Source organism: Ranitomeya imitator, chromosome 4 (genome assembly GCF_032444005.1).
Source record: "Ranitomeya imitator isolate aRanImi1 chromosome 4, aRanImi1.pri, whole genome shotgun sequence".
In the NCBI taxonomy this organism is placed as follows: domain Eukaryota; kingdom Metazoa; phylum Chordata; class Amphibia; order Anura; family Dendrobatidae; genus Ranitomeya; species Ranitomeya imitator.
Window position 1 is genome coordinate 682386317 of NC_091285.1, and position 24739 is coordinate 682411055.

The 24739-nt window shown below is 39.6% G+C and overlaps 10 non-coding genes across 10 annotated transcripts; all 10 read right to left on the reverse strand.

The window, feature by feature from the left end:
- Positions 1-281: 281 nt before the first annotated feature.
- On the reverse strand, positions 282-353 carry TRNAL-CAA (transfer RNA leucine (anticodon CAA)). Its single transcript has one exon. It is a non-coding gene; the product is annotated as a tRNA-Leu (tRNA).
- Positions 354-1359: 1006 nt separating this feature from the next.
- On the reverse strand, positions 1360-1431 carry TRNAW-CCA (transfer RNA tryptophan (anticodon CCA)). Its single transcript has one exon. It is a non-coding gene; the product is annotated as a tRNA-Trp (tRNA).
- Positions 1432-2437: 1006 nt separating this feature from the next.
- Positions 2438-2509, reverse strand: TRNAW-CCA (transfer RNA tryptophan (anticodon CCA)). Its single transcript has one exon. It is a non-coding gene; the product is annotated as a tRNA-Trp (tRNA).
- A 7452-nt stretch (positions 2510-9961) lies between these two features.
- TRNAW-CCA (transfer RNA tryptophan (anticodon CCA)) lies at positions 9962-10033 on the reverse strand. The gene has a single exon. It is a non-coding gene; the product is annotated as a tRNA-Trp (tRNA).
- A 1006-nt stretch (positions 10034-11039) lies between these two features.
- On the reverse strand, positions 11040-11111 carry TRNAW-CCA (transfer RNA tryptophan (anticodon CCA)). The gene has a single exon. It is a non-coding gene; the product is annotated as a tRNA-Trp (tRNA).
- A 6440-nt stretch (positions 11112-17551) lies between these two features.
- On the reverse strand, positions 17552-17623 carry TRNAW-CCA (transfer RNA tryptophan (anticodon CCA)). Its single transcript has one exon. It is a non-coding gene; the product is annotated as a tRNA-Trp (tRNA).
- A 1003-nt stretch (positions 17624-18626) lies between these two features.
- TRNAW-CCA (transfer RNA tryptophan (anticodon CCA)) lies at positions 18627-18698 on the reverse strand. Its single transcript has one exon. It is a non-coding gene; the product is annotated as a tRNA-Trp (tRNA).
- A 1006-nt stretch (positions 18699-19704) lies between these two features.
- TRNAW-CCA (transfer RNA tryptophan (anticodon CCA)) lies at positions 19705-19776 on the reverse strand. The gene has a single exon. It is a non-coding gene; the product is annotated as a tRNA-Trp (tRNA).
- Positions 19777-20783: 1007 nt separating this feature from the next.
- TRNAW-CCA (transfer RNA tryptophan (anticodon CCA)) lies at positions 20784-20855 on the reverse strand. Its single transcript has one exon. It is a non-coding gene; the product is annotated as a tRNA-Trp (tRNA).
- A 2071-nt stretch (positions 20856-22926) lies between these two features.
- TRNAW-CCA (transfer RNA tryptophan (anticodon CCA)) lies at positions 22927-22998 on the reverse strand. Its single transcript has one exon. It is a non-coding gene; the product is annotated as a tRNA-Trp (tRNA).
- Positions 22999-24739: the final 1741 nt, after the last annotated feature.

Sequence of the window (24739 nt, forward strand, 5' to 3'; positions counted from 1 at the left end):
TCTTCTCTAAGAAATTCAAAGAAGACAATGGCATGAACAAAGTATTGGCTGTTCCCGGCATGGATTTTTTTATGTTTTGAACTCAATTCCCAAATGATATTTCTCATCAAAGTATTGTTGATTAGAAATTAATCTATATCATTTAAATAAAACACTTTTCAAACACTGCGCTGACACATGACAACAACGTTGAGCTATTCTATTGTCAGTAGGATTACGCAGTTTCCGTTTCAATCTTTACCCAAGCATCAATTAAGTTATGAAAAGATGATAGAGTTACTTGACCCCGACGTGATTTGGACACGCAACCTTCTGATCTTGGGTCAGACGCGCTACCGTTGCGCCACAAGGTCAGTTGCAAAGCATGTACGCCCAATACTTCTCATGGAAAGTGCACAAGATAATATCTGGAAGCCATCAGGAAACTTGCAACTTTTACTCCCATTTTGGAAAAGATATAAACAAGGATGAATTAAGATCATGACATTCTGAATCAGGGATTTCCAGTTTAAAATTTAAAATCTAATAATAAACTCTCTTTTCTTACAAATTCAAAGATGACAATGGCATGAACAAAGTGTTAGCTGTTCCCGACAATGATTATTTTTTTTATGTTTTGAACTCAATTCCCAAATGATATTTTTCATCACAGTATTGTTGATAAGATGTTAATCTACATAACTTAAATAAAACACATTTTTAAACACTTTGCCTACAGGTGGCAACAAAGTCGAATTTTTCTATTGTCAGTGGAATTACTCAGTTTCCGTTTTCAATATTAACACAAGCATCGACGAAGTTATGAAAAGATGAAAGAGCTTCTCGACCCTGATGTGATATCAACACGCAGCCTTCTTTAATGGAGTCAGAAGCGCTACTATTGTGCACAAGGTCAGATGAAAAGCATGTTTGCTCCAATACTTCACATGAAAAGTGCATGAGATAATATATGGACCCCATCTGGAAATTTGCTTCTTTTAATCACAGTTTAGAAAAGACATAAACAGGGCTGAATTAAAATCATCACATTCGGATTCATTGATTTCCAGTTTAAAATTAAATATCTAGTAATAAGCCCTCTTCTCTAAGAAATTCAAAGAAGACAATGGCATGAACAAAGTATTGGCTGTTCCGGGCATGGATTTTTTTATGTTTTGAACTCAATTCCTAAATGATATTTCTCATCAAAGTATTGTTGATAAGATATTAATCTATATCATTTATATAAAACAGTTTTCAAACACTGCACTGCCACATGACAACAACGTTGAGCTATTCTATTGTCAGTAGGCTTCCGCAGTTTCTGTTTCAATCTTTACCCAAGCATCGATTAAGTTATGAAAACATGATAGAGTTACTTGACCGCAACGTGATTTGAACACGCAACCTTCTGATCTGGAGTCAGACGCGTTACCGTTGCGCCACGAGGTCAGTTGAAAAGCATGTACGCCCAATACTTCTCATGAAAAGTGCACAAGATAATATCTGGAAGCCATCAGGAAACTTGCAACTTTTACTCCCATTTTGGAAAAGATATAAACAAGGATGAATTAAGATCATGACATTCTGAATCAGGGATTTCCAGTTTAAAATTTAAAATCTAATAATAAACTCTCTTTTCTTACAAATTCAAAGATGACAATGGCATGAACAAAGTGTTAGCTGTTCCCGGCAAGGATTATTTTTTTTATGTTTTGAACTCAATTCCCAAATGATATTTTTCGTCACAGTATTGTTGATAAGATGTTAATCTACATAACTTAAATAAAACACATTTTTAAACACTTTGCCTACAGGTGGCAACAAAGTCGAATTTTTCTATTGTCAGTTGAATTACTCAGTTTACATTTTCAATCTTAACACAAGCATCGATGACGTTATGAAAAGATGAAAGAGCTTCTCGACCCTGATGTGATATCAACACGCAGCTTTCTTTAATGGAGTCAGAAGCGCTACCATTGTGCACAAGGTCAGTTGAAAAGCATGTTTGCTCCAATACTTCACATGAAAAGTGCATGAGATAATATATGGACCCCATCTGGAAATTTGCTACTTTTAATCACAGTTTAGAAAAGACATAAACAGGGCTGAATTAAAATCATCACATTCGGATAAATTGATTTCCAGTTTAAAATTAAATATCTAGTAACAAGCCCTCTTCTCTAAGAAATTCAAAGAAGACAATGGCATGAACAAAGTATTGGCTGTTCCCGGCATGGATTTTTTTATGTTTTGAACTCAATTCCCAAATGATATTTCTCATCAAAGTATTGTTGATAAGATATTAATCTATATCATTTAAATAAAACGCTTTTCAAACACCGCGCTGACAAATGACAACAACGTTGAGCTATTCTATTGTCAGTAAGATTACGCAGTTTCCGTTTCAATCTTTACCCAAGCATCGATTAAGTTATGAAAGGATGATAGAGTTACTTGACCCCAACGTGATTTGAACACGCAACCTTCTGATCTGGAGTCAGACACGCTTCCGTTGCACCACAAGGTCAGTTGAAAAGCATGTATGCTCCAATACTTCTTATGAAAGTGCATGAGATAATATGTGGAAGCCATCAGGAAACTTGCAACTTTTACTCCCATTTTGGAAAAGATATAAACAAGGATGAATTAAGATCATGACATTCTGATTCAGGGATTTCCAGTTTAAAATTTAAAATCTAATAATAAACTCTCTTTTCTTACAAATTCAAAGATGACAATGGCATGAACAAAGTGTTAGCTGTTCCCGGCAAGGATTATTTTTTTTATGTTTTGAACTCAATTCCCAAATGATATTTTTCATCACAGTATTGTTGATAAGATGTTAATCTACATAACTTAAATAAAACACATTTTTAAACACTTTGCCTACAGGTGGCAACAAAGTCAAATTTTTCTATTGTCAGGAGAATTACTCAGTTTCCGTTTTCAATCTTAACACAAGCATCGATGAAGTTATGAAAAGATGAAAGAGCTTCTCGACCCTGATGTGATGTCAACATGCAGCCTTCTTTAATGGAGTCAGAAGCGCTACCATTGTGCACAAGGTCAGTTGAAAAGCATGTTTGCTCCAATACTTCACATGAAAAGTGCATGAGATAATATATGGACCCCATCTGGAAATTTGCTACTTTTAATCACAGTTTAGAAAAGACATAAACAGGGCTGAATTAAAATCATCACATTCGGATTCATTGATTTCCAGTTTAAAATTAAATATCTAGTAATAAGCCCTCTTCTCTAAGAAATTCAAAGAAGACAATGGCATGAACAAAGTATTGGCTGTTCCCGGCAAGGATTTTTTTATGTTTTGAACTCAATTCCCAAATGATATTTTTCATCAAACTATTGTTGATAAGATATTAATCTACATAACTTAAATAAAACACATTTTTAAACACTTTGCCTACAGGTGGCAACAAAGTCGAATTTTTCTATTGTCAGGAGAATTACGCAGTTTCCGTTTTCAATCTTAACACAAGCATCGATTAAGTTATGAAAAGAAGAAACAGTTACTTGACCCCGACATGATTTGAACACGCAACCTTCTGATCTGGAGTGAGACGCGCTATTGTTGCGCCTCGAGGTCAGTTGAAACAGTTTAGAAAAGACATAAACAGGGCTGAATTGAAATCATCACATTCGGATTCATTGATTTCCAGTTTAAAATTAAATATCTAGTAATAAGCCCTCTTCTCTAAGAAATTCAAAGAAGACAATGGCATAAACAAAGTATTGGCTGTTCCCGGCATGGATTTTTTTATGTTTTGAACTCAATTCCCAAATGATATTTCTCATCAAAGTATTGTTGATAAGATACTAATCTATATCATTTAAATAAAACACTTTTCAAACACTGCACTGACACATGACAACAACGTTGAGCTATTCTATTGTCAGTAGGATTACGCAGTTTCCGTTTCAATCTTTACCCAAGCATCGATTAAGTTATGAAAAGATGATAGAGTTACTTGACCCCGACGTGATTTGAACACGCAACCTTCTGATCTGGAGTCAGACGCGCTACCATTGTGCACAAGGTCAGTTGAAAAGCATGTTTGCTCCAATACTTCACATGAAAAGTGCATGAGATAATATATGGACCCCATCTGGAAATTTGCTACTTTTAACCCCTTCCCGACCCATGACGCCACGTAGGCGTCATGAAAGTCGGTGCCAATCCGACCCATGACGCCTATGTGGCGTCATGGAAAGATTGCGTCCCTGCAGATCGGGTGAAAGGGTTAACTCCCATTTCACCCCATCTGCAGGGACAGGGGGAGTGGTAGTTTAGCCCACGGGGGGTGGCTTCACCCCCTCGTGGCTACGATCGCTCTGATTGGCTGTTGAAAGTGAAACTGCCAATCAGAGCGATTTGTAATATTTCACCTATTATAACTGGTGAAATATTACAATCCAGCCATGGCCGATGCTGAAATATCATCGGCCATGGCTGGAAATACTAATGTGCCCCCACCCCACCCTACCAATCGCCCCCCCAGCCCCCCGATCTGGCCGGTACACTGCTCCGGCTCACCTCCGTCCAGTGCTCCGCTCCCCCCCGTGCTCTTGTCCGCTCCCCCCGTGCTCCAATCACCCCCCCGTGCTCCAATCACCCCCCTGCACTCCGATCCACCCCCCGGTGCTCCGTTCCACCCCCTCGTGCTCCATTCCAGCCTCCCCGTGCTCCGTTCCATGCCCCCCGTGCTCTGTTCCAACCCCCCTGTGCTCCGTTCCACCCCTCCCGCGCTCCGATTCCCCCCCGTGCTCCGATCCCCCCCCCGTGGTCCCCCCCCCACCCCATCATACTTACCCATCCAGCCGGGGTCCCGTCCGTCTTCTCCCTGGGTGCCGCCATCTTCCAAAATGGCGGGCGCATGCGCAGTGCGCCCGCCGAATCTGCCGGCCGGAAGATTCGTGCCAAAGTGCATTTTGATCACTGAGATAGATTATATCTCAGTGATCAAAATAAAAAAAATAATAAATGACCCCCCCCCTTTGTCACCCCCATAGGTAGGGACAGTAAAAAAATAAAGAAATTTTTTTTTTCCCACTAATGTTAGAATAGGGTTAGGGTTAGGGTTAGGGGTAGGGTTAGGGTTAGGGGTAGGGTTAGGGTTAGGGGTAGGGGTAGGGTTAGGGTTAGGGGTAGGATAAGGGTTAGGGGTAGGGTTAGGGCTAGGGTTAGGGCTAGGGGTAGGGTTAGGGTTAGGGCTAGGGTTAGGGTTTCGGTATGTGCACACGTATTCTGGTCCTCTGCGGATTTTTCCGCTGCGGATTTGATAAATCCGCAGTGCTAAACCGCTGCGGATTTATGGCGGATTTACCGCGTTTTTTTCTGCGCATTTCACTGCGGTTTTACAACTGCGATTTTCTATTGGAGCAGTTGTAAAACCGCTGCGGAATCCGCACAAACAAGTGACATGCTGCGGAATGTAAACCGCTGCGTTTCCGTGCAGTTTTTCCGCAGCATGTGTACAGCGATTTTTGTTTCCCGTAGGTTTACATTGAACTGTAAACTCATGGGAAACTGCTGCGGATCCGCAGCGTTTTCCGCAGCGTGTGCACATACCTTTAGAATTAGGCTATGTGCACACGGTGCGGATTTGGCTGCGGATTGGCCGCTGTGGATTCGCAGCAGTGTTCCATCAGGTTTACAGTACCATGTAAACATATGAAAAACCAAATCCGCTGTGCCCATGGTGCGGAAAATACCGCGCGGAAACGCTGCGTTGTATTTTCCGCAGCATGTCAACTCTTTGTGCGGATTCCGCAGCGTTTTACACCTGTTCCTCAATAGGAATCCGCAGGTGAAATCCACACAAAAAACACTGGAAATCCGCGGAAAATCCGCAGGTAAAACGCAGTGCCTTTTACCCGCGGATTTTTCAAAAATGGTGCGGAAATATCTCACACGAATCCGCAACGTGGGCACATAGCCTTAGGGTTAGGGTTGGAATTAGGGTTGTGGTTAGGGTTGTGATTAGGGTTATGGCTACAGTTGGGATTAGGGTTAGGGGTGTGTTGGGGTTAGTGTTGGAGTTAGAATTGAGGGGTTACCACTGTTTAGGCACATCAGGGGTCTCCAAACGCAACATGGCGCCACCATTGATTCCAGCCAATCTCGTATTCAAAAAGTCAAATTGTGCTCCCTCACTTCCGAGCCCTGACGTGTGCCCAAACAGTGGTTTACCCCCACATATGGGGTACCAGCATACTCAGGACAAATTGTGCAACAATTACTGGGGTCCAATTTCTCCTGTTACCCTTGTGAATCTAAAAAAATGCTTGCTAAAACATAATTTTTGAGGAAAGAAAAATGATTTTTTATTTTCACGGCTCTGCGTTGTAAACGTCTGTGAAGCACTTGGGGGTTCAAAGTGCTCACCACATATCTAGATAAGTTCCTTGGGGGGTCTAGTTTCTAAAATGGGGTCACTTGTGGGGGTTTCTACTGTTTAGGCACACCAGGGGCTCTGCAAACGCAACGTGACACCCGCAGACCATTCCATCAAAGTCTGCATTTCAAAAGTCACTACTTCCCTTCTGAGCCCCGACGTGTGCCCAAACAGTGGTTTACCCCCACTCATGGGGTATCAGCGTACTCAGGAGAAACTGGACAACAACTTTTGGGGTCCAATTTCTCCTGTAACCCTTGGGAAAATAAAAAATTCTGGGCTAAATAATTATTTTTGAGGAAAGAAAACGTATTTATTATTTTCACGGCTCTGCATTATAAACTTCTATGAAGCACTTGGGGGTTCAAAGTGCTCACCACACATCTAGATAAGTTCCTTTTCGGGGTCTAGTTTCCAAAATGGGGTCACTTGTGGGGGGTTTCTACTGTTAAGCCACATCAGGGGCTCTGCAAACGCAACGTGACGCCCACAGAGCATTCCATCAAAGTCTGCATTTTAAAACGTCACTACTTCACATCCGAGCCTCGGCATGTGCCCAAACAGTGGTTTACCCCCACATATGGGGTATCAGCGTACTCAGGAGAAACTGGACAACACCTTTTGCGGTCCAATTTCTTCTGTAACCCTTGGGAAAATAAAAAATTCTGGGCTAAATAATTATTTTTGAGGAAAGAAAACGTATTTATTATTTTCACGGCTCTGCATTATAAACCTCTATGAAGCACTTGGGGGTTCAAAGTGCTCACCACACATCTAGATAAGTTCCTTTGGGGGTCTAGTTTCCAAAATGGGGTCACTTGTGGGGGGTTTCTACTGTTAAGCCACATCAGGGGCTCTGCAAACGCAACGTGACGCCCACAGAGCATTCCATCAAAGTCTGCATTTCAAAACGTCACTACTTCACTTCCGAGCCCCGGCATGTGCCCAAACAGTGATTTACCCCCACATATGGGGTATCAGCGTACTCAGGAGAAACTGGACAACAACTTTTGGGGTCAAATTTCTCCTGTTACCCTTGGGAAAATAAAAAATTGCAGGCTAAAAGATCATTTTTGAGAAAATATATTTTTTTTTTATTTTGATGGCGCTGCGTTATAAACTTCTGTGAAGCACTTGGGGGTTCAAAGTCCTCACCACACATCTAGATTAGTTCCTTTGGGGGTCTAGTTTCCAAAATGGTGTCATTTCTGGGGGATCTCCAATGTTTAGGCACACAGGGGCTCTCCAAACGTGACATGGTGTCCGCTAATGATTGGAGCTAATTTTCCATTTAAAAAGCCAAATGGCGTGCCATCCCTTCCGAGCCCTGCCGTGCGCCCAAACAGTGGTTTACCCCCACATATGGGGTATCAGCGTACTCAGGACAAACTGGACAACAATATTTGGGGTCCAATTTCTCCTATTATCCTTGGCAAAATAGGAAATTCCAGGCTAAAAAATCATTTTTGAGGAAAGAAAAATTATTTTTTATTTTCATGGCTCTGCGTTATAAACTTCTGTGAAGCACCTGGGGGTTTAAAGTGCTCAATATGCATCTAGATAAGTTCCTTGGGGGGTCGACATGGTGTCCGCTAACAATTGGAGCTAATTTTCCATTCAAAAAGTCAAATGGCGCGCCTTCCCTTCCGAGCCCTGCCGAGTGCCCAAACAGTGGTTTACCCCCACATATGAGGTATCGACGTACTCGCGAGAAATTGCCCAACAAATTTTATGATCCATTTTATCCTACTGCCCATGTGAAAATGAAAAAATTGAGGCGAAAAGAATTTTTTTGTGAAAAAAAAGTACTTTTTCATTTTTACAGATCAATTTGTGAAGCACCTGAGGGTTTAAAGTGCTCACTAGGCATCTAAATAAGTTCCTTGGGGTCTAGTTTCCAAAATGGGGTCACTTGTGGGGGAGCGCCAATGTTTAGGCACACAGGAGCTATCCAAACGCGACATGGTGTCCGCTAACGATGGAAATAATTTTTCATTCAAAAAGTCAAATAGCGCTCCTTCCCTTCCGAGCCTTACCATGTGCCCAAACAGTGGTTTACCCCCACATGTGAGGTATCGGTGTACTCAGGAGAAATTGCCCAACACATTTTAGGATCCATTTTATCCTGTTGCCCATGTGAAAATGAAAAAATTGAGGCTAAAAGAATTTTTTTGTGAAAAAAAAGTACTTTTTCATTTTTACGGATCAATTTGTGAAGCACCTGGGGGTTCAAAGTGCTCACTATGCATCTAGATAAGTTCCTTGGGGCGTCTAGTTTCCAAAATGGGGTCACTTGTGGGGGAGCTCCAATTTTTAGGCACACGGGGGCTCTCCAAACGTGACATGGTGTCCGCTAAAGAGTGAAGCCAATTTTTGATTCAAAAAGTCAAATGGCGCTCCTTCCCTTCCAAGCCCTGCCGTGTGCCCAAACAGTGGTTTACCCCCACATATGAGGTATCAGCGTACTCAGGACAAATTGGACAACAACTTTCGTGTTTCAGTTTCTCCTTTTACCATTGGGAAAATAAAAAAATTGTTGCTAAAAGATAATTTTTGTGACTAAAAAGTTAAATGTTCATTTTTTCCTTCCATGTTGCTTCTGCTGCTGTGAAGCACCTGAAGGGTTAATAAACTTCTTGAATGTGGTTTTGAGTACCTTGAGGGGTGCAGTTTTTAGAATAATGTCACTTTTGGGTATTTTCAGCCATATAGACCCCTCAAACTGACTTCAAATGTGAGGTGGTCCCTAAAAAAATGGTTTTGTAAATTTCGTTGTAAAAATGAGAAATCGCTGGTCAAATTTTAACCCTTATAACTTCCTAACAAAAAAAATTTTGTTTCCAAAATTGTGCTGATGTAAAGTAAACATGTGGGAAATGTTATTTATTAACTATTTTGTGTCACATATCTCTCTGGTTTAACAGAATAAAAATTCAAAATGTGAAATTTGCGAAATTTTCAAAATTTTCGCCAAATTTCCGTTTTTATCACAAATAAATGCAGAATTTATTGACCTAAATTTACCACTAACATGAAGCCCAATATGTCACGAAAAAAAAATCTCAGAACCGCTAGGATCCGTTGAAGCGTTCCTGAGTTATTACCTCATAAAGGGACACTGGTCAGAATTGCAAAAAACGGCAAGGTCTTTAAGGTCAAAATAGGCTGGGTCATGAAGGGGTTAATCACAGTTTAGAAAAGACATAAACAGGGCTGAATTAAAATCATCACATTCGGATTCATTGATTTCCAGTTTAAAATTAAATATCTAGTAATAAGCCCTCTTCTCCAAGAAATTCAAAGAAGACAATGGCATGAACAAAGTATTGGCTGTTCCCGGCATGGATTTTTTTATGTTTTGAACTCAATTCCCAAATGATATTTCTCATCAAAGTATTGCTGATAAGATATTAATCTATATCATTTAAATAAAACACTTTTCAAACACTGCGCTGAAACATGACAACAACCTTGAGCTATTCTATTGTCAGTAGGATTACGCAGTTTCCGTTTCAATCTTTTCCCAAGCATCGATTAAGTTATGAAAAGATGATAGAGTTACTTGACCCCGACGTGATTTGAACACGCAACCTTCTGATCTGGAGTCCGACGCGCTACCGTTGCGCCACGAGGTCAGTTGAAAAGCACGTACGCCCAATACTTCTCATGAAAAGTGCACGAGATAATATCTGGAAGCCATCAGGAAACTTGCAACTTTTACTCCCATTTTGGAAAAGATATAAACAAGGATGAATTAAGATCATGACATTCTGATTCAGGGATTTCCAGTTTAAAATTTAAAATCTAATAATAAACTCTCTTTTCTTACAAATTCAAAGATGACAATGGCATGAACAAAGTGTTAGCTGTTCCCGGCAAGGATTATTTTTTTTATGTTTTGAACTCAATTCCCAAATGAAATTTTTCATCACAGTATTGTTGATAAGATGTTAATCTACATAACTTAAATAAAACACATTTTTAAACACTTTGCCTACAGGTGGCAACAAAGTCGAATTTTTCTATTGTCAGTGGAATTACTCAGTTTCCGTTTTCAATCTTAACACAAGCATCGATGAAGTTATGAAAAGATGAAAGAGCTTCTCGACCCTGATGTGATATCAACACGCAGCCTTCTTTAATGGAGTCAGAAGCGCTACCATTGTGCACAAGGTCAGTTGAAAAGCATGTTTGCTCCAATACTTTACATGAAAAGTGCATGAGATAATATATGGACCCCATCTGGAAATTTGCTACTTTTAATCACAGTTTAGAAAAGACATAAACAGGGCTGAATTAAAATCATCACATTCGGATTCATTGATTTCCAGTTTAAAATTAAATATCCAGTAATAAGCCCTCTTCTCTAAGAAATTCAAAGAAGACAATGGCATGAACAAAGTATTGGCTGTTCCCGGCATGGATTTTTTTATGTTTTGAACTCAATTCCCAAATGATATTTCTCATCAAAGTATTGTTGATAAGATATTAATCTATATCATTTAAATAAAACACTTTTCAAACACTGCGCTGACACATGACAACAACGTTGAGCTATTCTATTGTCAGTAGGATTACGCAGTTTCCGTTTCAATCTTTACCCAAGCATCAATTAAGTTATGGAAAGATGATAGAGTTACTTGACCTAGACGTGATTTAAACACGCAACCTTCTGATCTGGAGTCAGACGCGCTACCGTTGCGCCACAAGGTCAATTGAAAAACATGTACGCCCAATACTTCTCATGAAAAGTGCACAAGATAATATCTGGAAGCCATCAGGAAACTTGCAACTTTTACTCCCATTTTGGAAAAGATATAAACAAAGATGAATTAAGATCATGACATTCTGATTCAGGGATTTCCAGTTTAAAATTTAAAATCTAATAATAAACTCTCTTTTCTTACAAATTCAAAGATGACAATGGCATGAACAAAGTGTTAGCTGTTCCCGGCAAGGATTATTTTTTTTATGTTTTGAACTCAATTCCCAAATGATATTTTTCATCACAGTATTGTTGATAAGATGTTAATCTACATAACTTAAATAAAACACATTTTTAAACACTTTGCCTACAGGTGGCAACAAAGTTGAATTTTTCTATTGTCAGTGGAATTACTCAGTTTCCGTTTTCAATCTTAACACAAGCATCGATGAAGTTATGAAAAGATGAAAGAGCTTCTCGACCCTGATGTAATATCAACACGCAGCCTTCTTTAATGGAGTCAGAAGCGCTACCATTGTGCACAAGGTCAGTTGAAAAGCATGTTTGCTCCAATACTTCACATGAAAAGTGCATGAGATAATATATGGACCCCATCTGGAAATTTGCTACTTTTAACCCCTTCCCGACCCATGACGCCACGTAGGCGTCATGAAAGTCGGTGCCAATCCGACCCATGACGCCTATGTGGCGTCATGGAAAGATTGCGTCCCTGCAGATCGGGTGAAAGGGTTAACTCCCATTTCACCCCATCTGCAGGGACAGGGGGAGTGGTAGTTTAGCCCACGGGGGGTGGCTTCACCCCCTCGTGGCTACGATCGCTCTGATTGGCTGTTGAAAGTGAAACTGCCAATCAGAGCGATTTGTAATATTTCACCTATTATAACTGGTGAAATATTACAATCCAGCCATGGCCGATGCTGAAATATCATCGGCCATGGCTGGAAATACTAATGTGCCCCCACCCCACCCTACCAATCGCCCCCCCAGCCCCCCGATCTGGCCGGTACACTGCTCCGGCTCACCTCCGTCCAGTGCTCCGCTCCCCCCCGTGCTCTTGTCCGCTCCCCCCGTGCTCCAATCACCCCCCCGTGCTCCAATCACCCCCCTGCACTCCGATCCACCCCCCGGTGCTCCGTTCCACCCCCTCGTGCTCCATTCCAGCCTCCCCGTGCTCCGTTCCATGCCCCCCGTGCTCCGTTCCACCCCCCCTGTGCTCCGTTCCACCCCTCCCGCACTCCGATTCCCCCCCCGTGGTCCCCCCCCCACCCCATCATACTTACCCATCCAGCCGGGGTCCCGTCCGTCTTCTCCCTGGGCGCCGCCATCTTCCAAAATGGCGGGCGCATGCGCAGTGCGCCCGCCGAATCTGCCGGCCGGAAGATTCGTGCCAAAGTGCATTTTGATCACTGAGATAGATTATATCTCAGTGATCAAAATAAAAAAAATAATAAATGACCCCCCCCTTTGTCACCCCCATAGGTAGGGACAGTAAAAAAATAAAGAAATTTTTTTTTTCCCACTAATGTTAGAATAGGGTTAGGGTTAGGGTTAGGGGTAGGGTTAGGGTTAGGGGTAGGGTTAGGGTTAGGGGTAGGGGTAGGGTTAGGGTTAGGGGTAGGATAAGGGTTAGGGGTAGGGTTAGGGCTAGGGTTAGGGCTAGGGGTAGGGTTAGGGTTAGGGCTAGGGTTAGGGTTTCGGTATGTGCACACGTATTCTGGTCCTCTGCGGATTTTTCCGCTGCGGATTTGATAAATCCGCAGTGCTAAACCGCTGCGGATTTATGGCGGATTTACCGCGTTTTTTTCTGCGCATTTCACTGCGGTTTTACAACTGCGATTTTCTATTGGAGCAGTTGTAAAACCGCTGCGGAATCCGCACAAACAAGTGACATGCTGCGGAATGTAAACCGCTGCGTTTCCGTGCAGTTTTTCCGCAGCATGTGTACAGCGATTTTTGTTTCCCGTAGGTTTACATTGAACTGTAAACTCATGGGAAACTGCTGCGGATCCGCAGCGTTTTCCGCAGCGTGTGCACATACCTTTAGAATTAGGCTATGTGCACACGGTGCGGATTTGGCTGCGGATTGGCCGCTGCGGATTCGCAGCAGTGTTCCATCAGGTTTACAGTACCATGTAAACATATGAAAAACCAAATCCGCTGTGCCCATGGTGCGGAAAATACCGCGCGGAAACGCTGCGTTGTATTTTCCGCAGCATGTCAACTCTTTGTGCGGATTCCGCAGCGTTTTACACCTGTTCCTCAATAGGAATCCGCAGGTGAAAACCACACAAAAAACACTGGAAATCCGCGGAAAATCCGCAGGTAAAACGCAGTGCCTTTTACCCGCGGATTTTTCAAAAATGGTGCGGAAATATCTCACACGAATCCGCAACGTGGGCACATAGCCTTAGGGTTAGGGTTGGAATTAGGGTTGTGGTTAGGGTTGTGATTAGGGTTATGGCTACAGTTGGGATTAGGGTTAGGGGTGTGTTGGGGTTAGTGTTGGAGTTAGAATTGAGGGGTTACCACTGTTTAGGCACATCAGGGGTCTCCAAACGCAACATGGCGCCACCATTGATTCCAGCCAATCTCGTATTCAAAAAGTCAAATGGTGCTCCCTCACTTCCGAGCCCTGACGTGTGCCCAAACAGTGGTTTACCCCCACATATGGGGTACCAGCATACTCAGGACAAATTGTGCAACAATTACTGGGGTCCAATTTCTCCTGTTACCCTTGTGAATCTAAAAAAATGCTTGCTAAAACATAATTTTTGAGGAAAGAAAAATGATTTTTTATTTTCACGGCTCTGCGTTGTAAACGTCTGTGAAGCACTTGGGGGTTCAAAGTGCTCACCACATATCTAGATAAGTTCCTTGGGGGGTCTAGTTTCTAAAATGGGGTCACTTGTGGGGGTTTCTACTGTTTAGGGACACCAGGGGCTCTGCAAACGCAACGTGACACCCGCAGACCATTCCATCAAAGTCTGCATTTCAAAAGTCACTACTTCCCTTCTGAGCCCCGACGTGTGCCCAAACAGTGGTTTACCCCCACTCATGGGGTATCAGCGTACTCAGGAGAAACTGGACAACAACTTTTGGGGTCCAATTTCTCCTGTAACCCTTGGGAAAATAAAAAATTCTGGGCTAAATAATTATTTTTGAGGAAAGAAAACGTATTTATTATTTTCACGGCTCTGCATTATAAACTTCTATGAAGCACTTGGGGGTTCAAAGTGCTCACCACACATCTAGATAAGTTCCTTTCGGGGTCTAGTTTCCAAAATGGGGTCACTTGTGGGGGGTTTCTACTGTTAAGCCACATCAGGGGCTCTGCAAACGCAACGTGACGCCCACAGAGCATTCCATCAAAGTCTGCATTTTAAAACGTCACTACTTCACTTCCGAGCCTCGGCATGTGCCCAAACAGTGGTTTACCCCCACATATGGGGTATCAGCGTACTCAGGAGAAACTGGACAACACCTTTTGCGGTCCAATTTCTTCTGTAACCCTTGGGAAAATAAAAAATTCTGGGCTAAATAATTATTTTTGAGGAAAGAAAACGTATTTATTATTTTCACGGCTCTGCATTATAAACCTCTATGAAGCACTTGGGGGTTCAAAGTGCTCACCACACATCTAGATAAGTTCCTTTGGGGGTCTAGTTTCCAAAATGGGGTCACTTGTGGGGGGTTTCTACTGTTAAGCCACATCAGGGGCTCTGCAAACGCAACGTGACGCCCACAGAGCATTCCATCAAAGTCTGCATTTCAAAACGTCACTACTTCACTTCCGAGCCCCGGCATGTGCCCAAACAGTGATTTACCCCCACATATGGGGTATCAGCGTACTCAGGAGAAACTGGACAACAACTTTTGGGGTCAAATTTCTCCTGTTACCCTTGGGAAAATAAAAAATTGCAGGCTAAAAGATCATTTTTGAGAAAATATTTTTTTTTTTTATTTTGATGGCGCTGCGTTATAAACTTCTGTGAAGCACTTGGGGGTTCAAAGTCCTCACCACACATCTAGATTAGTTCCTTTGGGGGTCTAGTTTCCAAAATGGTGTCATTTCTGGGGGATCTCCAATGTTTAGGCACACAGGGGCTCTCCAAACGTGACATGGTGTCCGCTAATGATTGGAGCTAATTTTCCATTTAAAAAGCCAAATGGCGTGCCATCCCTTCCGAGCCCTGCCGTGCGCCCAAACAGTGGTTTACCCCCACATATGGGGTATCAGCGTACTCAGGACAAACTGGACAACAATATTTGGGGTCCAATTTCTCCTATTATCCTTGGCAAAATAGGAAATTCCAGGCTAAAAAATCATTTTTGAGGAAAGAAAAATTATTTTTTATTTTCATGGCTCTGCGTTATAAACTTCTGTGAAGCACCTGGGGGTTTAAAGTGCTCAATATGCATCTAGATAAGTTCCTTGGGGGGTCGACATGGTGTCCGCTAACAATTGGAGCTAATTTTCCATTCAAAAAGTCAAATGGCGCGCCTTCCCTTCCGAGCCCTGCCGAGTGCCCAAACAGTGGTTTACCCCCACATATGAGGTATCGACGTACTCGCGAGAAATTGCCCAACAAAGTTTATGATCCATTTTATCCTACTGCCCATGTGAAAATGAAAAAATTGAGGCGAAAAGAATTTTTTTGTGAAAAAAAAGTACTTTTTCATTTTTACAGATCAATTTGTGAAGCACCTGAGGGTTTAAAGTGCTCACTAGGCATCTAAATAAGTTCCTTGGGGTCTAGTTTCCAAAATGGGGTCACTTGTGGGGGAGCGCCAATGTTTAGGCACACAGGAGCTATCCAAACGCGACATGGTGTCCGCTAACGATGGAAATAATTTTTCATTCAAAAAGTCAAATGGCGCTCCTTCCCTTCCGAGCCTTACCATGTGCCCAAACAGTGGTTTACCCCCACATGTGAGGTATCGGTGTACTCAGGAGAAATTGCCCAACACATTTTAGGATCCATTTTATCCTGTTGCCCATGTGAAAATGAAAAAATTGAGGCTAAAAGAATTTTTTTGTGAAAAAAAAGTACTTTTTCATTTTTACGGATCAATTTGTGAAGCACCTGGGGGTTCAAAGTGCTCACTATGCATCTAGATAAGTTCCTTGGGGCGTCTAGTTTCCAAAATGGGGTCACTTGTGGGGGAGCTCCAATTTTTAGGCACACGGGGGCTCTCCAAACGTGACATGGTGTCCGCTAAAGAGTGAAGCCAATTTTTGATTCAAAAAGTCAAATGGCGCTCCTTCCCTTCCAAGCCCTGCCGTGTGCCCAAACAGTGGTTTACCCCCACATATGAGGTATCAGCGTACTCAGGACAAATTGGACAACAACTTTCGTGTTTCAGTTTCTCCTTTTAACAATGGGAAAATAAAAAAATTGTTGCTAAAAGATAATTTTTGTGACTAAAAAGTTAAATGTTCATTTTTTCCTTCCATGTTGCTTCTGCTGCTGTGAAGCACCTGAAGGGTTAATAAACTTCTTGAATGTGGTTTTGAGTACCTTGAGGGGTGCAGTTTTTAGAATAATGTCACTTTTGGGTATTTTCAGCCATATAGACCCCTCAAACTGACTTCAAATGTGAGGTGGTCCCTAAAAAAATGGTTTTGTAAATTTCGTTGTAAAAATGAGAAATCGCTGGTCAAATTTTAACCCTTATAACTTCCTAACAAAAAAAAATTTTGTTTCCAAAATTGTGCTGATGTAAAGTAAACATGTGGGAAATGTTATTTATTAACTATTTTGTGTCACATATCTCTCTGGTTTAACAGAATAAAAATTCAAAATGTGAAATTTGCGAAATTTTCAAAATTTTCGCCAAATTTCCGTTTTTATCACAAATAAATGCAGAATTTATTGACCTAAATTTACCACTAACATGAAGCCCAATATGTCACGAAAAAAAAATCTCAGAACCGCTAGGATCCGTTGAAGCGTTCCTGAGTTATTACCTCATAAAGGGACACTGGTCAGAATTGCAAAAAACGGCAAGGTCTTTAAGGTCAAAATAGGCTGGGTCATGAAGGGGTTAATCACAGTTTAGAAAAGACATAAACAGGGCTGAATTAAAATCATCACATTCGGATTCATTGATTTCCAGTTTAAAATTAAATATCTAGTAATAAGCCCTCTTCTCCAAGAAATTCAAAGAAGACAATGGCATGAACAAAGTATTGGCTGTTCCCGGCATGGATTTTTTTATGTTTTGAACTCAATTCCCAAATGATATTTCTCATCAAAGTATTGCTGATAAGATATTAATCTATATCATTTAAATAAAACACTTTTCAAACACTGCGCTGAAACATGACAACAACCTTGAGCTATTCTATTGTCAGTAGGATTACGCAGTTTCCGTTTCAATCTTTTCCCAAGCATCGATTAAGTTATGAAAAGATGATAGAGTTACTTGACCCCGACGTGATTTGAACACGCAACCTTCTGATCTGGAGTCCGACGCGCTACCGTTGCGCCACGAGGTCAGTTGAAAAGCATGTACGCCCAATACTTCTCATGAAAAGTGCACGAGATAATATCTGGAAGCCATCAGGAAACTTGCAACTTTTACTCCCATTTTGGAAAAGATATAAACAAGGATGAATTAAGATCATGACATTCTGATTCAGGGATTTCCAGTTTAAAATTTAAAATCTAATAATAAACTCTCTTTTCTTACAAATTCAAAGATGACAATGGCATGAACAAAGTGTTAGCTGTTCCCGGCAAGGATTATTTTTTTTATGTTTTGAACTCAATTCCCAAATGAAATTTTTCATCACAGTATTGTTGATAAGATGTTAATCTACATAACTTAAATAAAACACATTTTTAAACACTTTGCCTACAGGTGGCAACAAAGTCGAATTTTTCTATTGTCAGTGGAATTACTCAGTTTCCGTTTTCAATCTTAACACAAGCATCGATGAAGTTATGAAAAGATGAAAGAGCTTCTCGACCCTGATGTGATATCAACACGCAGCCTTCTTTAATGGAGTCAGAAGCGCTACCATTATGCACAAGGTCAGTTGAAAGGCATGTTTGCTCCAATACTTTACATGAAAAGTGCATGAGATAATATATGGACCCCATCTGGAAATTTGCTACTTTTAATCACAGTTTAGAAAAGACATAAACAGGGCTGAATTAAAATCATCACATTCGGATTCATTGATTTCCAGTTTAAAATTAAATATCCAGTAATAAGCCCTCTTCTCTAAGAAATTCAAAGAAGACAATGGCATGAACAAAGTATTGGCTGTTCCCGGCATGGATTTTTTTATGTTTTGAACTCAATTCCCAAATGATATTTCTCATCAAAGTATTGTTGATAAGATATTAATCTATATCATTTAAATAAAACACTTTTCAAACACTGCGCTGACACATGACAACAACGTTGAGCTATTCTATCGTCAGTAGGATTACGCAGTTTCCGTTTCAATCTTTAATTAATCGATTAAGTTATGAAAAGATGATAGAGTTACTTGACCCCGACGTGATTTGAGCACGCAACCTTCTGATCTGGAGTCAGACGCGCTACAGTTGCGCCACGAGGTCAGTTGAAAAGCATGTATGCCCAATACTTCTCATGAAAAGTGCACAAGATAATCTCTGGAAGCCATCAGGAAACTTGCAACTTTTACTCCCATTTTGGAAAAGATATAAACAAGGATGAATTAAGATCATGACATTCTGAATCAGGGATTTCCAGTTTAAAATTTAAAATCTAATAATAAACTCTCTTTTCTTACAAATTCAAAGATGACAATGGCATGAACAAAGTGTTAGCTGTTCCCGGCAAGGATTATTTTTTTTATGTTTTGAACTCAATTCCCAAATGAAATTTTTCATCACAGTATTGTTGATAAGATGTTAATCTACATAACTTAAATAAAACACATTTTTAAACACTTTGCCTACAGGTGGCAACAAAGTCGAATTTTTCTATTGTCAGTGAAATTACTCAGTTTAAGTTTTCAATCTTAACACAAGCATCGATGAAGTTATGAAAAGATGAAAGAGCTTCTCGACCCTGATGTGATATCAACACGCAGCCTTCTTTAATGGAGTCAGAAGCGCTACCATTGTGCACAAGGTCAGTTGAAAAGCATGTTTGCTCCAATACTTCACATGAAAAGTGCATGAGATAATATATGGACCCCATCTGGAAATTTGCTACTTTTAATCACAGTTTAGAAAAGACATAAACAGGGCTGAATTAAAATCATCACATTCGGATTCATTGATTTCCAGTTTAAAATTAAATATCTAGTAATAAGCCCTCTTCTCCAAGAAATTCAAAGAAGACAATGGCATGAACAAAGTATTGGCTGTTCCCGGCATGGATTTTTTTATGTTTTGAACTCAATTCCCAAATGATATTTCTCATCAAAGTATTGTTGATAAGATATTAATCTATATCATTTAAATAAAACACTTTTCAAACACTGCACTGCCACATGACATCAACGTTGAGCTATTCTATTGTCAGTAGGATTACGCAGTTTCCGTTTCAATCTTTACCCAAGCATCGATTAAGTTATGAAAAAATGATAGAGTTACTTGACCCCGACGTGATTTGAACACGCAACCTTCTGATCTGGAGTCAGACGCGCTACCGTTGCGCCACGAGGTCAGTTGAAAAGCATGTATGCCCAATACTTCTCATGAAAAGTGCACAAGATAATCTCTGGAAGCCATCAGGAAACTTGCAACTTTTACTCCCATTTTGGAAAAGATATAAACAAGGATGAATTAAGATCATGACATTCTGAATCAGGGATTTCCAGTTTAAAATTTAAAATCTAATAATAAACTCTCTTTTCTTACAAATTCAAAGATGACAATGGCATGAACAAAGTGTTAGCTGTTCCCGGCAAGGATTATTTTTTTTATGTTTTGAACTCAATTCCCAAATGATATTTTTCATCACAGTATTGTTGATAAGATGTTAATCTACATAACTTAAATAAAACACATTTTTAAACACTTTGCCTACAGGTGGCAACAAAGTCAAATTTTTCTATTGTCAGGAGAATTACTCAGTTTCCGTTTTCAATCTTAACACAATCATCGATGAAGTTATGAAAAGATGAAAGAGCTTCTCGACCCTGATGTGATGTCAACATGCAGCCTTCTTTAATGGAGTCAGAAGCGCTACCATTGTGCACAAGGTCAGTTGAAAAGCATGTTTGCTCCAATACTTCACATGAAAAGTGCATGAGATAATATATGGACCCCCATCTGGAAATTTGCTACTTTTAATCACAGTTTAGAAAAGACATAAACAGGGCTGAATTAAAATCATCACATTCGGATTCATTGATTTCCAGTTTAAAATTAAATATCTAGTAATAAGCCCTCTTCTCTAAGAAATTCAAAGAAGACAATGGCATGAACAAAGTATTGGCTGTTCCCGGCATGGATTTTTTTATGGTTTGAACTCAATTCCCAAATGATATTTCTCATCAAAGTATTGTTGATAAGATATTAATCTATATCATTTAAATAAAACACTTTTCAAACACTGCGCTGACACATGACAACAACGTTGAGCTATTCTATTGTCAGTAGGATTACGCAGTTTCCGTTTCAATCTTTACCCAAGCATCGATTAAGTTATGAAAAGTTTATAGAGTTACTTGACCCCGACGTGATTTCAACACGCAACCTTCTGATCTGGAGTCAGACGCACTACCGTTGCGCCACAAGGTCAGTTGAAAAGCATGTACGCCCAATACTTCTCATGAAAAGTGCACAAGATAATATCTGGAAGCCATCAGGAAACTTGTAACTTTTACTCCCATTTTGGAAAAGATGTAAACAAGGATGAATTAAGATCATGACATTCTGATTCAGGGATTTCCAGTTTAAAATTTAAAATCTAATAATAAACTCTCTTTTTTTACAAATTCAAAGATGACAATGGCATGAACAAAGTGTTAGCTGTTCCCGGCAAGGATTGTTTTTTTATGTTTTGAACTCAATTCCCAAATGATATTTTTCATCAAAGTATTGTTGATAAGATATTAATCTACATAACTTAAAAAAAACACATTTTTAAACACTTTGCCTACAGGTGGCAACAAAGTCGAATTTTTCTATTGTCAGTGGAATTACTCAGTTTCCGTTTTCAATCTTAACACAAGCATCGATGAAGTTATGAAAAGATGAAAGAGCTTCTCGACCCTGATGTGATATCAACACGCAGCCTTCTTTAATGGAGTCAGAAGCGCTACCATTGTGCACAAGGTCAGTTGAAAAGCATGTTTGCTCCAATACTTCACATAAAAAGTGCATGAGATAATATATGGACCCCATCTGGAAATTTGCTACTTTTAATCACAGTTTAGAAAAGACATAAACAGGGCTGAATTAAAATCATCACATTCGGATTCATTGATTTCCAGTTTAAAATTAAATATCTAGTAATAAGCCCTCTTCTCTAAGAAATTCAAAGAAGACAATGGCATGAACAAAGTATTGGCTGTTCCCGGCATGGATTTTTTTATGTTTTGAACTCAATTCCCAAATGCTATTTCTCATCAAAGTATTGTTGATAAGATATTAATCTATATCATTTAAATAAAACACTTTTCAAACACATGACAACAACGTTGAGCTATTCTATTGTCAGTAGGATTACGCAGTTTCCGTTTCAATCTTTACCCAAGCATCGATTAAGTTATGAAAAGATTATAGAGTTACTTGACCCCGACGTGATTTCAACACGCAACCTTCTGATCTGGAGTCAGACGCGCTACCGTTGCGCAACAAGGTCAGTTGAAAAGCATGTACGCCCAATACTTCTCAGGAAAAGTGCACAAGATAATATCTGGAAGCCATCTGGAAACTTGTAACTTTTACTCCCATTTTGGAAAAGATATAAACAAGGATGAATTAAGATCATGATATTCTGATTCAGGGATTTCCAGTTTAAAATGTAAAATCTAATAATAAACTCTCTTTTCTTACAAATTCAAAGATGACAATGGCATGAACAAAGTGTTAGCTGTTCCCGGCAAGGATTATTTTTTTATGTTTTGAACTCAATTCCCAAATGATATTTTTCATCAAAGTATTGTTGATAAGATATTAATCTACATAACTTAAATAAAACACATTTTTAAACACTTTGCCTACAGGTGGCAACAAAGTCAAATTTTTCTATTGTCAGTTGAATTACTCAGTTTCCGTTTTCAATCTTAACACAAGCATCGATGAAGTTATGAAAAGATGAAAGAGCTTCTCGACCCTGATGTGATATCAACACGCAGCCTTTTTTAATGGAGTCAGAAGCGCTACCATTGTGCACAAGGTCAGTTGAAAAGCATGTTTGCTCCAATACTTCACATGAAAAGTGCATGAGATAATATATGGACCCCATCTGGAAATTTGCTACTTTTAATGACAGTTTAGAAAAGACATAAACAGGGCTGAATTAAAATCATCACATTCGGATTCATTGATTTCCAGTTTAAAATTAAATATCTAGTAATAAGCCCTCTTCTCTAAGAAATTCAAAGAAGACAATGGCATGAACAAAGTATTGGCTGTTCCCGGCATGGATTTTTTTATGTTTTGAACTCAATTCCCAAATGATATTTCTCATCAAAGTATTGTTGATAAGATATTAATCTATATCATTTAAATAAAACACTTTTCAAACACTGCGCTGACACATGACAACAATGTTGAGCTATTCTATTGTCAGTAGGATTACGCAGTTTTCGTTTCAATCTTTACCCAAGCATCGATTAAGTTATGAAAAGATGATAGAGTTACTTGACCGCGACGTGATTTGAACACGCAACCTTCTGATCTGGAGTCAGACGCGATACCGTTGCGCCACGAGGTCAGTTGAAAAGCATGTACGCCCAATACTTCTCATGAAAAGTGCACAAGATAATATCTGGAAGCCATCAGGAAACTTGCAACTTTTACTCCCGTTTTGGAAAAGATATAAACAAGGATGAATTAAGATCATGACATTCTGAATCAGGGATTTCCAGTTTAAAATTTAAAATCTAATAATAAACTCTCTTTTCTTACAAATTCAAAGATGACAATGGCATGAAAAAAGTGTTAGCTGTTCCCGGCAAGGATTATTTTTTTTATGTTTTGAACTCAATTCCCAAATGATATTTTTCAGCACAGTATTGTTGATAAGACGTTAATCTACATAACTTAAATAAAACACATTTTTAAACACTTTGCCTACAGGTGGCAACAAAGTCGAATTTTTCTATTGTCAGTGGAATTACTCAGTTTCCGTTTTTAATCTTAACACAAGCATCGATGAAGTTATGAAAAGATGAAAGAGCTTCTCAACCCTGATGTGATATCAACACGCAGCCTTCTTTAATGGAGTCAGAAGCGCTACCATTGTGCACAAGGTCAGATGAAAAGCATGTTTGCTCCAATACTTCACATGAAAAGTGCATGAGATAATATATGGACCCCATCTGGAAATTTGCTACTTTTAATGACAGTTTAGAAAAGACATAAACAGGGCTGAATTAAAATCATCACATTCGGATTCATTGATTTCCAGTTTAAAATTAAATATCTAGTAATAAGCCCTCTTCTCTAAGAAATTCAAAGAAGACAATGGCATGAACAAAGTATTGGCTGTTCCCGGCATGGATTTTTTTTATGTTTTGAACTCAATTCCCAAATGATATTTCTCATCAAAGTATTGTTGATAAGATATTAATCTATATCATTTAAATAAAACACTTTTCAAACACTGCGCTGACACATGACAACAACGTTGAGCTATTCTATTCTCAGTAGGATTACGCAGTTTCCGTTTCAATCTTTACCCAAGCATCGATTAAGTTATGAAAAGTTGATAGAGTTTCATGACCCCGACATGATTTGAACACGCAACCTTCTGATCTGAAGTCAGATGCGCTACCAATGCACCACGAGGTCAGTTGAAAAGCATGTACGCCCAATACTTCTCATGAAAAGTGCACGAGATAATATCTGGAAGCCATCAGGAAACTTGCAACTTTTACTCCCATTTTGGAAAAGATATAAACAAGGATGAATTAAGATCATGACATTCTGAATCAGGGATTTCCATTTTAAAATTTAAAATCTAATAATAAACTCTCTTTTCTTACAAATTCAAAGATGACAATGGCATGAACAAAGTGTTAGCTGTTCCCGGCAAGGATTATTTTTTTTATGTTTTGAACTCAATTCCCAAATGATATTTTTCATCACAGTATTGTTGATAAGATGTTAATCTACATAACTTAAATAAAACACATTTTTAAACACTTTGCCTACAGGTGGCAACAAAGTCGAATTTTTCTATTGTCAGTGGAATTACTCAGTTTCCGTTTTCAATCTTAACACAAGCATCGATGAAGTTATGAAAAGATGAAAGAGCTTCTCGACCCTGATGTGATATCAACACGCAGCCTTCTTCAATGGAGTCAGAAGTGCTACCATTGTGCACAAGGTCAGTTGAAAAGCATGTTTGCTCCAATACTTCACATGAAAACTGCATGAGATAATATATGGACCCCATCTGGAAATTTGCTACTTTTAATCACAGTTTAGAAAAGACATAAACAGGGCTGAAT